At 30.5% G+C, this 18,634-nt stretch overlaps 1 long non-coding RNA gene across 1 annotated transcript in view; it reads left to right on the forward strand.

Moving 5' to 3' along the window:
* The window catches only part of LOC147816442 (uncharacterized), a 419,310-nt gene that overhangs the window by 276,480 nt on the left and 124,196 nt on the right, over nt 1-18,634 (forward strand). The window contains exon 4 of the long non-coding RNA XR_015433603.1: nt 15,249-15,387. This is a non-coding gene — a long non-coding RNA (uncharacterized LOC147816442). The remainder of the gene's footprint in view (nt 1-15,248; nt 15,388-18,634) is intronic.

Here is an 18,634-nt window from a genome sequence, read left to right on the forward strand (position 1 = left end):
TTTTAACCGTACCAGTTGTAAGCCGTTTCAAAACCGTAAAGGTATAAAATGTTGAGAATTCTTTATGGTTAATCAGATGGACTGACTGCTGCCGGTTATTTCACCGTAATATATATATATATATATATATATATATATATATATATATATATATATATATATATATATATATATATATATATATATATATATATATATATATATATACAAAAACCGACCGAATATTTGGGTTTTACAACTACTAATGTTAACTTGATAGCCTTGCAATTTTGAACCCATTCCAGGAGAGAATCTTTAATCAAGTATTGGGAGAAATTTGCCTTCTTGAAGGACTTTTTCATGGAAGTAAACCGCATTTGCCTTACATGGAGAAGAAAATCATGAAAACCTCCCTCGGTTGGCCTGATGGCAAGGGAACTCTAATAAATGATCCATCTACCACTGAGTATATTTTAAGTCAGCAATGTTGTCGGTGCGAACCTGGTGTTTATTCGCATTCACCAGTTATCGCTGGGATTCGAACCCGGGGCACCGCCTTGTAAGGCAAACGCTCTTTCAGCAACGCAGCTACCGTAGTGATCGAAGTGTTATCGCTGAGTTAAGCTGATACAATAAGAGTGATTTCCTTTCTTTTAAATCACTTAGGTTGACTTAATCGGCTCGAATGTCTTTGAAACTCTTCTTTATTTATAATCGTTAAATTTACACTTCATTTACAAAGTTTTGCAAAAGCAAATTTTCCTTATGTTTCAATATTATTTACTACAATGTTATTTTACTAAACACGTTTTTTAATTACTTCTCACTTACTATTTTTAAGCTTTTCTGTTGTGAGATTTAATAGTTTAGGTATTTCATTTGTAAATATTTCTATTTGTAGTGGTTTGTTATGAATCTCTGATTGTTTGGAGTTTATGCGCCATATACAAGACGCATCCTAGATATTTAAATTTAAAATTGTTTTAATGTAACTCACGTTAATTTTAAAAAAAAAAATTTATTTTTCAAAAAAATTTTCCTACACATTGGAAGAATTTCTTCCATTATGGAATACAAAAAACTACAGTAAAATTTTACTTTGTTTTAAAACGAACATATATTTTAAAAATTCAGAATTGATTAAATTTTTTAAAAAAAAAAAATAGCCTAAGAGACAAAAATTTTCTATCAAAGATATTTATCAGAATGATGAAAAAATTTTAGTTACCAATTTTTTTAAGAACTCGTGTAATTCATTGGTAAAGTAACACATAAAATAATAATAAAAAATCCTTTTTAAACGTTCTTCATTTTTAAAAACACTGCAGATTTTCTTAATATTGACATTTTGAGCCATTTTCGTCATCAGTATAGCAACCGTTGTCTAGGAATGGTTGAAATATACTCTAACAGTTTTGATTAACCGTTGCATACTCAAATTCACTGTAAAAATAGCATATTATTCAATAAAAAGCCTTATATTTTAAGACAAATGAACCTTTTAAAAAAATGTGTACAAATTTTTAACAAAAAAAAGCCGCTATGATCAGTTCTAAATGTTGTATGCAGGAAAATTCAAGTTCTCACAATCGTTAAAAGAAATCATAATTAGAATATTTTAGTCGCATTAGAATATCAGAAAAAATATTCTAACAACATTTTTAAATTAAATATATTTTATGATAAATAAAAAAGAATAAGTGCAATAAATAACATACATTATAAGTCCATAAAACGAAAACGTATTGATATAACTCTGAAAATGATGTGGTTGCTTTTCTGCATTATCTACAATTTCACCCATGTTCGCGAATCGTGTATAGCAGGAAAACTTCTGCACTAAGGGTAAGATGATTTTTGCTAAAAAGAAAAATCATTTATCGATTTTGTACTCAAAATAGCATATCTTACGTCTTAGATTAAGGTTTTAGATTTAGGTCTGGAACTGTATATTTATTTATTTATAATCTTTCATTTTTTAAAAATAAGTATTTTAAGTCTAATGTTTATTCTCTAGATTGTAAAAGAGGACAACTGATTTTTTGAAGTATGACAAACATTTTCAACAATATGTCTTTGTATGAATAGTAGGGGAGAGTGGGGTCAATTGTAACACTTTTTACTTAACTATTTTTAACTAACAAAAAATCCAATATATTATTAGTATTAATTGACAGACGAGTAAAGTAGACTATCCTCTACTAGAAAAAAATAATAAAAACCTTATTTTAAATGTTATTATATTAGTTATTAACAATTTTTGACAGTCGTGCACTTGTTACAATTGTCCCCACTTACGGAGTCAATTGTAACAGTTCATAAATTCAACTAAAACATAGTTAATTATATATATCATCATAGCTGTGATATATTTTGTTATTGATCAAAATAGTAGTGATATTTTAGGAGTAAAAATAATAATGAGCAGAGACCTTATGGGTTAAACTTTTAACTTTCAGGGGTTAAAAATTTTAATTTATGCTGTGAAAGGTGACAAATAAAATAATGCACATGCAACATAATATAAATGATATAGGAAACTATTGGTGGTTCTTAAAGAGTTAAGTAATGGTTTGTAAACATAAGAAATGGGGCCTAAGGGGCTAAACAAAAGCAATTGAAATTATGAATTTTATTTTCAGCTGTTTCAATCGTCCCTTTACTTATTGTTACAATTGTCCCTAAGACGCCATTTCAGCTTCATTTGTTAAAAACTATGCTAGTTAATTAACAAAGCTAATAATTTTTTTTTGAAATGTTAATTAAGGTGTCCACTTACATATTCGGTTAATAATTTTTATTTGTTTAAACAAAATTACTTTGTTACAATATAGTATTCTAATACCAAAAAAAGTACTTACGTAGCGTGAAAATATCTTTTGTGATGTAACTCTTTCAAAATTGCATAAAAATGGTTGCCAGCAGGTGTGTACATGTAGATTTATTAAATACACCTTGTGCGCCACCTAGGAACCAAATCTAGAACCCGACACTCGAAATTTTTGCTCTGTTACAATCGTACCCTGTTACAATTGACCCCACTCTCCCCTACTAAAAAGAGAAATCAAAAATCATGTAAAAAACAGCTAAAAACTACACTTTCGAAGGAAAGTTGCGCAATGCAGCAGAAATTCCACTAGAAAATTTAAAGTAATAGAAAATTTTAAAGAAGAAAACAATGAAATTATGAAAAAATGAAGAACATAATAATGACAACCCAAAGGTATCACAATATATTCAGAAAGATAGAAAAAGATAATACAAAATACGAAAACAAAATACAGAAGTAAAATGCATATAAACTAATTACACAACCAACTTAAAAACATATTCCTTTACCAAACAAAAGCACACTGAAATTCACAAACAAACTTTTCTGTTTCATTGTTTTCGTAATTTCATTGTTTTCTTCTTTAAATTTTTCTAGTTGTGTATGGAAATTGTAAAGCAAGAACATGAATGAATAGTAAACTAGACTTAAGTCTGACAGTGTTTTATATTATATTTTGAAATGAGATAAATGTTTGAGCTGTAAATTTTTTAATGCGGTAAATAATTTACGGGACAAACTGATGTTTATTAAAAAGTAAATAATGTATTAATTTACATTTTTTTTCCTCAAAACATTTCTACGGAAAATGTCCATAATTTTAGTTGTTTAAATAACTCTTTTTTTCGTACTTTTTTCTTTGTCTATGTGCTTGAATAATAGGATTTGTCTGTAAGTTTTTATTTTTATTTTGTACCTAGACATTTTTAGCTTAAGAAAACATCCTTACCATTTTACCCCAAAATTTTTACCTTATAGTTTTTCATACGAAACTGTACTGCATTTTGCCATAGAATGAATTTTTATTTAAAAAAGAATTAATACGTAGTTGAAATTTTCCTGAATAATTAATATTTTTATTCCAAAAAACTATCGTAAAAATATATTATTTAAAATTAATAATATCTATTATTTCATATGTTTTTTTGTTTTTTAAATTTTAAACTCAGTCAACATCTGCAAAATTCCGGCGAATTATCCAATTAGTTAAATTACAAATTACAAGATTATTTATTAATATGATTTGACTTTATATCTCCTAAAGGATCATTGAAAAATGCATTTTTAATTGAGAAACTACATTTTCTAATTTACAGTTCTTGCTGTATTTAAACGGTGTTATTACTTTTTTACTTGAAAATATAATAAAGTTTTAAATTATTTTATGTTGATTTGCATGCTACATAGAATTTCATGCATAAATATTTCATTATGACTTGATATCTAAATAAAGGCAATTATTATAGTGAAGTTATTTATAATAAAAATCGTAATATGAAATGATAATGAGAAGTACATAATTAGGAAGCAGTATAATTATAAACAGCTCTATATTCATAAAAACTTTTAGTTTTTAGTGAATGATTTTTAAATATTTTAAATTATTTAACAATAAATGTTAAGTCAAATGAAGAGTTCTTTATTTTATTTTATTATAATTCTGAATGATTTTTTTTTCTAAAAAAGTTATGATTATAAAAATTACATAACATTAGTTTTGTAAGTTATTTTTTTAAATATCCAGTTCTTATTAATGAGTTTGTATTTATTTTAAAATATTCTCATCCGTTTTAATTTAAAGTAAACGGAGCTTTAAGACTTTTTAATGTTATTTTGGGGGTTATTTGCTTTAAGACATTTTTATTCAATTTTTACCATAACGTTTGTATAGAATAATCTTTTTGCTTTCTAATTTTACTCATTGGGATGGATCTTTTTCTTTCTAAAATCGTACGAAAGTACACCAAAAGTCGGGGTAACATTTTACCTTAAAGACAGAAATAGAGGAATTTTTATCACGGTAGACAATCAGAGTATTATAGAAAAATTCGCGATTTTATAAAACAGAAAAGACTTTAAGTAGATAACATTTTAAGCTCTTAATAATTTCCATGTTGTTGTAGTGGCTGCACTAGTATTACCATTTAACATTATAATTTGTTTAGCACATTGTCTGTGCTTTAAAATTAAAAATTAAAGTAGATATGGAAACAGTATTTGTAAATATATGTGGATATATTGCCTCAAAATACTTAATTCATGAAATTAATATCAGATTTTGAATCAGATATGTTTTATTCCAATTATTTCGTTATATTATCCCCAATATTGCATGAAGAAAAAAATTCTGTTAAAATAACCGTACTGTATGTTACTGATATTTCTGGTAAAAAAATCCCAACATTCTAGGAAATAAAACCGAAGTGTATGATATTTAAACCATTAATTTTTTTCACGTTTTCCGTTCTTATGGTAGCGGTTTACTAGAAGGTAATGGGTTACTGTTTGAAAATTATAGTTCTTACTACCACGCATTTATTAAAAAGTACAAAACTCAAAAGTAAACTAAACCAAATAAATGGTTTTAATGCCACCCTGTAATGCATCATGATAAAATTATCAAATTTTACTACATTTACCAAATTTTAGCACACATTACAAACTCGTATATTATTATAAATTTAATCAAAATCATTGCAAAATTGCTTCGGTAAAAATTGTCGAGCTTTTTAGTGTTCTTATAGACCAAGTAACACGGTACATTTTACCATATTCTAGTAGTTTTGACCATACTTTTTTGAATCAGAGTAGGAGTACAATGGCTGATACGCAATGGCTTGTGCAATGTAATGCACAATTCAGTGAATCAAAATGACTGGGATTGAGTAGTATCATGCAGGCTTTTTAGAGAAAAAGAAAACATTTGAAACTTTAACAAATTATAATTTAAATAAAGCTTCTTATCGTTATCTCTTTTTAATGGCTTAAATTTCATAAAAATTAAAAGAAAAAATAGTTCAAAGTCAGTTTATGATATTCATGTTAAATAGTAGTGTTTAGTTTTCTTCCCCTCCCTACCAGCCTGTGTAAGGGTCAGCGATCTGGCCTTGCATCAAAAAAGGTTCTGAGTTCGAATCCCGGACAAGGCTTAAATGTTCTTTCCTTCTCTGTTCTATACACCGGAGAACCATTGCATTATAACCACCCTCCATCTATAAGAATGGGCTCGCCCAGGAACAATGTTTCCATGGGGCACATTAGGACCCACAATCTTCATAGAACAATCCCTGACGTCTGTAAGCTACTTGAACATAGTTGCAAACCAGGTTCACTCATTCATGGCAACAGTTTTTCCTGCCGGGGATGGTGTTTACCAACAGGATAATGCACCATGTCATAAGGGTCGAATCGTCGAGGAACATTCCAGTAACTCTCAAGTCATGTCTTGGCCCTCAAATTCACCTGACCTTAATCCAATAGAGCATTTGTGGTCCTACCTGGAAAACCAAATTCGTGCTGTCACGCTACCCCCTCGCGCAATGTGATGGAATTGCAGGACCAGTTGGTGAACGCTTGGTACCAGATACCTCAGACTACCTATCAGCACCTTGTGGACCAAGGCGGGTGCTGACAGTTTTGAGGGCTAAAGGTGGTCCTACATGTTATTAGTAGGGTGGTCATAATGTAATGGCTCTTCGGTGTATGTCTTTACTGTGGGAGCAACGTTGGCCCACCTAATATGGTGCCCCTGAAAGAGTGACCTACAAATCTGCACTTCAGATGCTTGTATGACGAAGAGGTCATGATCCAGGTGGTCATTGGAAAAAGAAGTTTCCAAATTTGTCTTTTTTGACCTATCATGACTTTCTTATTCTAATTACAGAGGCCATTAAAAATCTAATTAATAATTCTTGTACTTATGAAAAGAAACAATAAATAAATAAATAACTGAAAACAAACTATTCAGAAGAAACAACAACAAAAAACTTTAAATTCGTTTCGAAAAGCCATTCTTGTTGCATATTTTTACCATAATTCCTTATGAAAAAGAGCCGCATTTCAATTCTCTGAGAGGTTTTTCAAGTTTGGAAAAATCCAGTCAAAACTGTCCATTGGAGGTGACTAAATTCTGTTGCATCAGGGACCTTGTATACATAGAAGGGAAATGTATTTGATTTCACTACTTTCGGTTTCTTTTTATTCCTACCCTCTCCAACACCCACACTGAACGCCCTGGGGGGTGGCGATACATTACCATTCCCACGGACAAAAGAGAATGCCTTTTTTCTTTTTCCAGGAAAATGGCAACTTACTTTTCCTTTTCTTCCTGTATTCTTCCTCTCTTAATAAAGCGGGAGCAAACAGATCAATGTGGTTGAGACACCACCTACAGGGGTGCAGGGGGTGGTCGTAGAAGGATCGTGGAATAGTAAATAAGGGAAAGCGTGGAAGTGCATAATAATTTCGTTTGATTGGAAATGTCCCGCGAGTTCTTATGTGAGAGAATTCGAAATAGACCATGGGAAATAAAATGCGTGAAATGCGGAAGTTTTCACGGGCTCTTATTCTTTTATGGCATTTTTCTGTATCTTCATTTCGCTTCTTTATTTTTGTTTGTTTTTTTTATAAATATATTTCTATGCATTAGTCTTTATTTACTCGTTTCTCTTCATTTCTTTGTAGTTTTAGGCGCATTTAATTCATTTTTTTTATTACTAAGCGAAACTTTTTTCATTGAAATAAACGTGTTTTATATTTTATGATTAATGGTTCATGATTTGAAATTATTCTCAGATGAGCGTAATTTAACGTAACTGTTACAATTTTGGGACTGCTTAGAAAACAACATCTCTGATAGTTTTCGAACAGAATTTCGAATTGATTGTATTGTGTCTATCACAAAGTAATTGTCGCAATGTAATTAGAGTTATTGAAAAACGTTATGATGTTTTTTCATCTTCTTTGTATAAGTAAGAAAGAAATAATTTAAATTTTTCATACGGTATTCTGATTTTCATGTTCCGGACATATCCGTATATATGATGATTTCAATTCTTTAGCTTCGGTAAAAATTCTAAAAATTATCGGCAACTGCTAACTTTATATATTTTAAAGTAATGTTATATAATAATTGAAAACAAACAAATTTTAGTCATAGTTTTTCAAATCGGTTTTTTGTCTATACATATATTAGACACGGCTATTATAGGTCTGAGAGAACAACAAGACTTTGAATTGTCAGGGAATTTTATTTTAACTCTAAAAAGCAGGAAATTGTCAGGGAGTGTTGCAATTTTTTACAAAAACTCTGAAAAATTCCAGTATAATACCTGAAAAACAACCAGTTTTAGAGTTGGCAGTAACAGTAATCAGTTATTGAGATTCAAGTTAAATAATTCTAATATCTATTACAATTATTTTATGAAGTTCCCCTTTTTAGTGAAATTTTTCCATGTTTCCATTCTCATTCTATTATATATTTTTGCTTACAAAATCAAATATTTGACATTGCAAATAAAAGAAATCAAAGTTTGGTCATAGTATAGATAAAATATGGTATGGATTTTCATTGAAATTTACCTGATATACATGAAAAAGACAGGGATATTTTTTCCAGAGATTGAGTGGGAACCCTGTTCGAGTATATAAAAAGAACTATTTCAATAACAACTCGTTCTTTTGAAAGTAAGTGTTATGCAAAATTACCTAAATTGAATCAAACAAGGTAAATCTTATTAAACTTAAGAGTTTTAATGCGTATTCCTAAATCTCAGCTTCTCTTTTTGTATTTGCAAAAATATAAGAATTGCATAAAATATCGAATTACGCAAGTTATTATGCATAAATTTATACGTCATAGAGTGTTTAAATAGTTATTGAGATTATCTTTAAAAAATGTTTTCTTAAAAATAAAAAATAACTTACGCGAAGGTACTTAAAAGAAAATTAGAATCGCTAATCGTCGGAAACTAATATTTTACTCGTTTTGTACCATCTTTTCTTGCTTTATTCTAATTTATTCGTGTAGTGATTTAAAAATCATATTACTAAGATCTTTCTAATGGCCCTCTAAAAATTAAAAGCGTTAACGAAGTATTTTCTATTGAACTTTTTTTTTTGATGAAAGATGCAGTAACCAGAAATATCTGAAAGTAGTTTTAATTAAAAATTTATCTCTAAATTAATAATTTTTGTGTAAGCATCTGAGGAAAGTGAATTATATTGTACTATGTAAGAATTATATTGTATAATAATACGTATTATATTATAGTATGAATTATATTGTACTATTATGTACTAATTCTCTGCTATGCGACATAAACTGTTATTATTACAAGTGCTAACGCTGATGGAATTTTCATACTAAAATTACTGTAAAATAGCCAGTATCATTCTGTTCATCCAATTAAACTTAAAGCTTATGGTTAAGAACACTTCTTTACCTTTACGGATTTGAAACTGTTTATAAGTGGTGTCGTTAAAATGCCGTGAAAACGAAACCATTCGGTTTTATAACCACCTTAAACAAGTATGGTTTCAAAACTGTGATAAAAGAAATTTAACTAGACGGTAGAGCTAGTTATGATAGGCTTTTTATTAGATAATTAACATAAAAGTTTAGTTGTGGTTAATTTGTGTTTTGAAAAGTGAGCCATAGAATTCAGCTTGTAACCATTTAAAACTATGCAGGGTTCAAAACCATAAAAAAATGAAATTTAAGTGGATAGTGGAATTTGTTTATGTTATGCTTTTCGTTAGGTTATGGATATTGGATTTTGTTTTTGGTTGAGTTGTGTTTTGTCTAGCGCACCATTGAATGCGGCTTAATTAATTTATTAGGAGCTGAGGAAATTAAGAATAGTGCAAATATTGTGGTGTGTCAACGCCCAGACTCAAACCTCCGTTCAGTCAGTTATCAGATTTACAGATTAGCCCTCTCGGGTAAAGTATCTGATTATGGAAAAAAAATTTAGTTCGTTATCTCTATCACGTGACTTAGCTTTCAGCTTTCGAAGATCGGGAATGAAATTGACTGTGGGCATAGTTGGCGCGGATAAAAAAAATTGGTTGTTTACCGTATTAGGTGAAAACAGTCAATAAACAGTCTTTCTCGCAATTAACAGTTTAAATACCATCTTTTTTAAGGTCACTTGACTGTTTTGGTGGAATGTGGTAAAATAACAATTAAATAAATTGTTATTTAACCAATTTTGAGAAACTTCTAACAGTCTATATTTAACAAATCGGGCTGTTGTTATGATCTTGCAATCATGCCTTATTATTCTGAATGAGTCTCATCTCGTTTCATTAATTATCACCTGAAAATCTTGCGAATTATTTCAATTTGCCGATTTGTAAGAGGTTATGAGTGAATATATTAAGGATATATGATAATATAAGGATTTGAAGACTTTCACTTAGAACGTCCTTTAGTATAGCTAAAAGAAGTCACTATTTTAACCCATACTAGACAAGCGCTGTAAGCTGTAACTAGCTCAGTGCACCAGCGTCTATCTGCTACCTTGCAAGAAGAAAACTGCGAGTAAAAAGATTTTACTCGCAATCTTTTTCGGATTATAGAATTGAAAATAATACTTACAGCTAACTTGAATTCGGGAGCCAACTGGCATACAAATGCATGCAAATCTTGATGGTATAAAAACTTTATTTGCTTCAAAAAAATATGAAAGAGACAAAAATCGACTTGTTTCGAGAGCTCAAAACTAGACACCCATTTTTAAAACTCTCCAGAGGATGATGAAAATAAAGGAAGAAAAGGACATTAATGGGGAAAATAAAAAGAGATTTGAAATCGAAAACGTAATGTCACTTAAAAATAAAAAATAAATAAGAATGAAAAACATAACTAGAAAAACCGTGTAGCCGAGAATGAAGCAGAAAATGTTAAGTAGTCAACGAAAAATGAAAAATAATAATAAAAAAAAAAAAAAAAACAACCACGGTAGCCGAAAGATAAAAATAATGGCAAAGTGCATTTCCTTGAAGAATGAGCGGTGGTGTGACAAGTAAATAGGCATTCATATGAATGAAACAAGATTTCTGGGCATCATGAAAGCTGATGTGACACGGGTGGAAATGGTAATGGAATTTTTGTATTAGCGAAATTAAATGTATGCCTAAGATTGTAACAATTTACATCTGTAGATGATTTTATTTTATTTTATAACCGTCGTTAAGCAGCCGACACAATTTTATGGGTTTACGACTACTAATGTTCAACTCCGCAGCCTTGTAATTTTGAACCGAATCCAGAAGACAAGGAAACTCCTGGATCAAGTATTGGGAGAAATTTGCCTTTGTGGAGGACTTTTCGATGGAGCTAACCCGCATTTGCGTTACATGGAGAGGATGACCAGGAGAACCTCCCATGGTTAGCCTGACGGCAAGGGGACTCTAACACATGATCCGTCTACCACTGAGGATATTTCACGTCAGCACTGTGGTCGGTGCAATCCGTATGCGGAATTCGTATCGACTGGGATTCGAACCCGGTTCGCCTCATTGGAAGGCGAACGCTCTATCCCCTGAGCCATCACGACTCAGCTATAGATGATTTATCGATTCTCGATCAAGGACATATTTATCGTGTTCCTTTAATCTAAATTTTAGGAACGTCTGGTCTGATGGTTTTCTAGATGTAGCCATGGTTTGAGTGCTCCAAGCAATTCAGCTTTTACAATCTTCATTTTCTTTTTTTTTTATCGAAACAAATGAAGTTTTTATTTTATCAAGTATCTCTTCCTGTTTCAGTTTCTTGAGATTATTCATTTAATAAAAAGCTTACTTTTTTGTCGAAAATTAAGGTCAACTTACACGACAAATCAATTAAAAATATATACTTAGTACGTATATGAGAGACTTGATGCATTATAATAGTATTATCAATTTGTTCAGAAGAGCGTTTTTGATGAAAAATGCTACGATTTCCATGAAAGCATAAGATGTTTTCGTGCATAGTGCTATTATCTGGTGGAAATTTCGGGAATTTGTAAAGCACTTAATCGCAAACAACACTAAGAAACTGTTTGATGTAGATTTTTGAAAGTATGTGACTTTGTATGTTATCGACCTTTGCATCTTATTTTTTGAAAACATAATTGCGTAAAAAAGACTAAATATTTTAAAACTTAAAATATTTAAACACGAATCAAAATAGCAATATATTTTGAGAACAGAGCGTTATTATTCTAAAAGCAAGTGAATTTCTAAAACCTTTAGTGAATCAGCTTCAATTTCATTGCCGAATGAAAAATTAATTTTTGATACATTTCATCGATGAAAGGCTTGTTTTTTCTTTCTTCCAAAACTGGATAACATCCAAATAAAATATTGGATTGAACATAAGAAGAAAAAAAAATCTTTTTTGAGAAGTAAATGAACAAACAGTCTACTTCTTCTTGAATAGGAAGATTGGTCTATGAGAGCTAGAAGCACAAAGGACATTGTCATCTCCGAGTGTCTCCACCTTATTCCAAAAAGAATGGACCAGAAGAAGGAAAGAGGAAGAAGAAAAAAACATGATGTCCATTGACGTTGACCATTGTCCAACGGGATGTTAGTGGTCCGATGGACAGAGAGGAAAAGTAGCCATTGCTTCTTATCGCGAGAAAAGAGGGTCTAGTAATAAGAAAAGAAATCCCTTCTCTTCCATCGACATAGGGAGTTGAGTGGCAACTCAGAGGAGGTTAATGCCATGTTATGGGCCAGTTTTCTTTCGTGTCTTATGACGTTAATGCTGCTTCCGGGAGGGCCCGTCTTCGATGTCTCAAGCCCACTTTCGAATTGTTTTCTTCATATCTCGTCGGATTTCGTTTCATTTATGATGAGATATATCTTGGGATTTTTTGTGGTTAAGAAACCATTTGCTTCATCCTCGTTCTTTCAAACTGTTCTCTTGTCGGAAATCTCTAGCTCAATTGTCTGCGTCTCCTGTCATTTGATTAATTTACCTGTAAAATTATTTATGTCCGTTATGTTATGTCACTATAAAAATTTTCCGGATCAAATTACAGTAAAAAGTACCGGCACTCAGGATGCCGGTACTTCTTGCCACAAAACCTATTTTTATCTTCCAAATCGTCTTACCACAACATGTTACGGAACAAATATCTGGTGTACCTTAATTTTTATGTAAATAATTTTCTTAAAATAATTGAATATCGCTCTAATTAAATAAATTTGATTGTAAAAAGACTGTAAGAAATACTTAATAATGTTAACGGTAAAATGGATTTTAAGGATTTTGCTCCTAAAATACCGGTTCTTTACACAGTAATTTGATCCGGAATTTTTTTATAATGTAGGAATTTTTAGTTTCGTTTAATGGATTGAGAATTCTTTTTACTACGAAATCTGTTTCATCTTGATGCATACAGAATTTTTTCTTACTGTTCACCGGTAATTCTATGGATATTAAAGCATTCATCATTCAAGGAAGGTACCCTAAGAGTCTCTGAAAAATCGAGCAGAACACTTTTTTGCATTTAAAAATAAATATTGTTTATTTCGCCTTGGTTTCAAAGATTATTAAAAACATAAGTTTGAACGAAAACAAAAATTGTGCTACATGCATGTGTGATTGCAAATCTAAGATTCTTTTTAAAGCTTCTTTATAATCAGCATATTAGTTGTCATCTTAAGGAGCTTAACTGATGAGTTTTCCTATAGGTGTTCTTCAACGCTAAGTCAGTTGCAAAACACGAATCATTCTCATTATTTTTTATATATTTTACAATGTAAGATCTATTAAATAACTGTCGTCATCAGAATGTTAAATTCCTATGGAAATCTTCTAACATAGAAATAAATGTGTTTAAGTTGCGAAAAAGATGAATAATAAGGTCGACTATAATTGTATCCTTCTTCTTCTTAATAATAAAGAGTTAAGAACATTTTTAATTCTGGTTATGAAATTCACACTAATTTTGATAAAAAGCTCTTTAATATCTCGCTTATGTAAATGATTAAGGAATTAATTTTTGATCCTTTCTAAGATGGCTGTAGAAATTTTAAACGGTTCTATGATATCACACACTGTTTTACCAATTATTAGTGACGGAGCTTGCCTTTTTCGACCAATTCTGTAGCATATATAAATTATACGATACTCAAGTTATGGCTCGAGAGCACGTAATGAAGCATTGGGATGAGTTTTTTATTTTTATTTTATCTCACGGCAAAGATGGAAATATTTGTAATAATTCTGCTGCTTGCAGTGCTGTAATATTTCGAACTCATATTTATGGTGGTTTGTGTGATTTAATTGCCGCCGGACAGATTTAAAATTATTACATAAAACTTAGGCAATATCGTGGGTATCTTTTGAAAATAATTAAAATTGAAATCAAAGGTGGTCAATCTTGTCGCCAACGGCGACTAGTTATTTACAACTTTCAAAAAAATCTTTTTATCTCTTAACTATGCTTTGACTATAATTATGTCTAAATTATGTATGATAATTTTCTAAAATGATTTTAAAAGCATAATTTTTTTTAAAAATTTTCCTATTCTGCAGTTAAAATTTTTGTTCTAAAATCGAAATTTTTTTTCGATTATATTTTACATCAAATAGTTGAAAAATTGTTTCAAATTATGACGTAAATTTGCTCATATTTGTTCTAAAAAAATCACATGTTTATACTCTAATTGTTTAATTTGAAGAATTAATGTAGCAGTAAAGTGTATGTGTAAAACTCGCTGATATTACTTCTTTATTATTATAACAAATTGTGTGTTACTTTATGTGATAAAATAATATCAAGTATATTTTTATTAAATCATAAATATTAAGTTATTATAAATGAATTATATTTGATTCAAATAATAAATATTTGTACATTATTCTTAGCTTTATAGTTTTCTTCTTAAAAATCGACTCGGTTGATGGAAAAAAATATTTTTCAGTTAGAAAAATTCAAATAATAATTTGTTATATACATTATTTTACTTTCCTTTTTCATAATTTTCAGTTATAAAATTAAGCATAAATAAAAATAAAATTCTTTCAATACTTTTATACATCATTGTATACTTGTTATTGTGTCATTTAACATCAAATTTAATTTAAAAGAAATGCATCGCTGTTTAATAAAGAAAATGGCAAAGTTGTTTAATTGTACTAATTTAAAACAAAAAAAATTTGTATTATATTTGTTTTACCACTAGACAGAAGTTAGCATTATTAAATTATGGGATTATTTAACCCCATTATATACTTAAACTCGACAATAGTACGAAAATGTATAGTACGTTTACCCATATTATCATGATTAAAAATTTTATTTCTATATTACATAAATCAAATTTTTAAATGCGCCTCGGCTTCTTTAAGTATAAAATATTTTTATTTCTCTTTTTTCTCACTCCATTATGAAAGAAAAACTTTTATTTTAACACTTTTTTTCGTTTTACTTTCCAGGTCTTGGCAGATTGTTCAAACACAGTGAATTCAATTTTCATAAATACATCCGACAATAAAAGAGCAGTCCTTTCTTAGCCCTGCAGCATATTTTAATGAAAGTTTCAAGAATATGTTTACTAAGGGTCTCCCCCTATAGGTAAATATTTATGTTCCTTTATTCTTTTTAGGGACGATTTATTGAAAGCGTCATTAAATTTTGTCCTTCCTCTTTTGTAAAGGTCAATATTATTGTTTCTTTAATAATAGCTTTAAATTTAAATCATTTCTTCGTATTTAACTTAGGTTGGCTTTTGCAAATAAAAATTTATATTTATCATTTTTAAAAGAGTTATGATTAGTAGTAAAATTTCATGAAATACGCGGAATGTATGTGAGGTATATGTATCTTTTTTAAAGATGTCCCTTGTGAGTTGTTATAACTATTTTCAAATTAAAATTAACTGTTATAAATAAAATACTTTACCAATATGTTTTTAAATATTTTGATTGGTTAGTTTTTTATTTTTTTAATTTGAAGGAATATTTAGGGAACATAAGAAAAATATAGAAATGCTCTATCTTTATATTTTCTCTTTTTTAATCACACTTTACTAATTCGCTTTATGGGATATAGTATATAAATAATTCAATTTCGAATAAATAATTTATTTCGAACATGCCTGTTTTACTTGGAAACAAAAATGAAATTGTTCTAATATCTTATGAAATGATTTCTTTCAAATATACGGTTTATTTTTATCGATTGAATTTTTTTTTTCTTTTTTCATGAGATTGGGAAGATCAGAGCATTTTTTTAAATTGAACAGGGGGAGTTTTTAAATAATGCTTTTGGTTAAAAATAGGAATATATTTTTAAATATAAACTTATTGCAATCGTCATTTTAAAAGGACTCCAACCAATTTTCAATTTAATAAACGTCGTTTCTACATTTTCTCAAACCAACATATTGGTCTTATAAGAATATGTGAGTCGAATAAATGGAATATGTACTGACCTGCCAACTACTACTCTTTTTGCAAAATATTTTATAAAGTGGTAAACATTTGAAAACCAAAACTTTCAGAATGTTTGGAAATTTTGCCAAGATTTTAAAAACTTCACCACGGAAGAGCTGGATCAAAGTGGATTAGCATATGAACTTTTAACTCATTTATATGTAGTGGTGTGGAAAATAAGTTTAAATGAATAAAAAATAATACATTGAAACTTAAGCTTAGGTACCACTCGCATAAATTTTTTGCCAAAAGTGTAGAATGTTAGCAACCCTGTATATACACCGAAGAGCCATTACATTAAGACCACCCTCCATCTATAACAATGGGCAATCCCTGACGTCTGTAAGCTACTTGAACATAGTTGCAGACCAGATTTACCCATTCATGGCAATACTTTTTCCTGTGGGGGATGGTGTTTACCAACAGGATAATGCACCATGTCATAAGGGTCGAATCGTCGAGGAACATTCCAGTGACTTTCAAGTCATGTCTTGGCCCCCAAATTGACCTGACCTTAATCCAATCGAGCATTTGTAGTCCTACTTGGAAAACCAAATTCGTGCTGCCACGCTACCCCCTCGCAATGTGAGGGAATTACAGGACCAGTTGGTGAGCGCTTGGTACCAGATACCTCAGACTACCTATCAGCACCTTGTGGAATCAATGCGACGGCGGGTTTTGAGGGCTAAAGGTGGTCCTACATGTTATTAGCAGGGTGCTCATAATGTAATGGCTCTTCGGTGTATATGCTAAGTGATAAAATTGAACACATTTATAAATGTAAGGTATATTAAATTTTTCTGTGAACTCAAAACTTAAATTTTAACGTATTTCTCAAAAAATATATTAGATCCTGTCAAAAGACAGGTTCTTGACTCCAATCCGTAAAAATATAAAATAATTATAATCATTTTTTTATATTAAATAGTTTTTTTTTGAAATAACTAATTTAAATGTAAGTTAGTTTTACTTAGCTGTTAATAACGAAAAACACTATTGTTGTTAATGTTAAATTGTTTTTAAGTTTATAATTGGTTTTAATATGAATTAATTTTTCTTTGTTATTAAATCAAACAAAATCGATGATTTTTAACTATTTATTTTTAATTTCCAACGATTGTTCTTTGTTCAATAACACGATTATATCTGTTCATTTACACACAGTGCTTTAATATAATGCAGCCAAAATAAAAGGGCTAAATAAGGCATACAAAAATAATAAAAAAATCACAGAGGAAGAGATAGCAAACGGTAACCTGAACCCCTAAAGAGGATTGCAAATTATACGTTATTTCGATTGTATTCCTTACATATTATAACTGTCTTATTCCTTACTTGTTTCGATGTATTTCATTGTATTCCTTGCATGTTACACCTCTGTTGTTGTTTTTTATCCCACTTGACCGTAATATCTATATAAAATCAATAAATACGTGCGATTTTAAATTAAGAAGAAGCACTTAAAGTCTGGAGAAGATGTGGACAACCAATGCGAGTCAAGATGTAAGCAAGAGCGGCTTGAGGTCATATTTCATTTTGTTCAGGGAGGTAAGATCGTAAATCTGGCACATGGCGTTGAGCAAGAAAATGCCCGCTGCTGAACTTAGTAGAGCAGTCTGTGTGCATCTGCTGTCAGCTTTGACCAGATCGGCCCCTGGCCGGTTGCAATCATACCACACATGGTCGGTTGCCATTTTCCACTAGAAGTTGATATCATGCTGAAGGATTCAAAAAAGAAATTGTAAAGGCATCCTCTGGTTGATATATGACATTGTCTGCATTTTTTTTAATAATTATTTTATACTGGGGTGGAGCAGCTGACCAGATTCTGAGTTTACGTCTGTCAATGTTCAGTTCTGTAGTCTTATAATTTTGAATCCAATCCAGAAGACAAGAGAGTTCTTGAATCAAGCATTGGGGACAAACTAGCCCTTCCTAGAAGACTTTTTGATGGAACTAATTAACATTTGCGTGACATCGAGAGAACAACCACGATTACCTCCCATGGTTAGCCAAATGGCAAAGGAATTCTAACCCATGATCCGTCTACCACTGATGATATTTTGCGTCATCACTGGGGATGGTGCGAGCCGGGATCAGAATTCATATCAACCTACCAAGGCTGGGATTCAAACCTGGGTCACTTCAACGGGAAGCTATTGTCCTATTCCCTGAACCACCGCTACTCCTCTGCCTGGATTGTTTAAATGGGCATAAGGAAAAAACCTTCTCTCATTAAGTGGTCCTAGAGGAGTAAAAGGGACTCACCCAACGAACTTCACCCATTTCGCATAGGAACAGGCTCTCGCCATGCTGAGGCAGCAATGCAGGACTTATGGTGGACGTTGCATATCTAAGACCATCTAATTCATTAAGTGCTACGGTGT

Source organism: Parasteatoda tepidariorum, chromosome 1 (assembly GCF_982258835.1).
Source record: "Parasteatoda tepidariorum strain Cologne lab strain chromosome 1, Ptep-v5.0, whole genome shotgun sequence".
In the NCBI taxonomy this organism is placed as follows: Eukaryota; Metazoa; Arthropoda; class Arachnida; order Araneae; family Theridiidae; genus Parasteatoda; species Parasteatoda tepidariorum.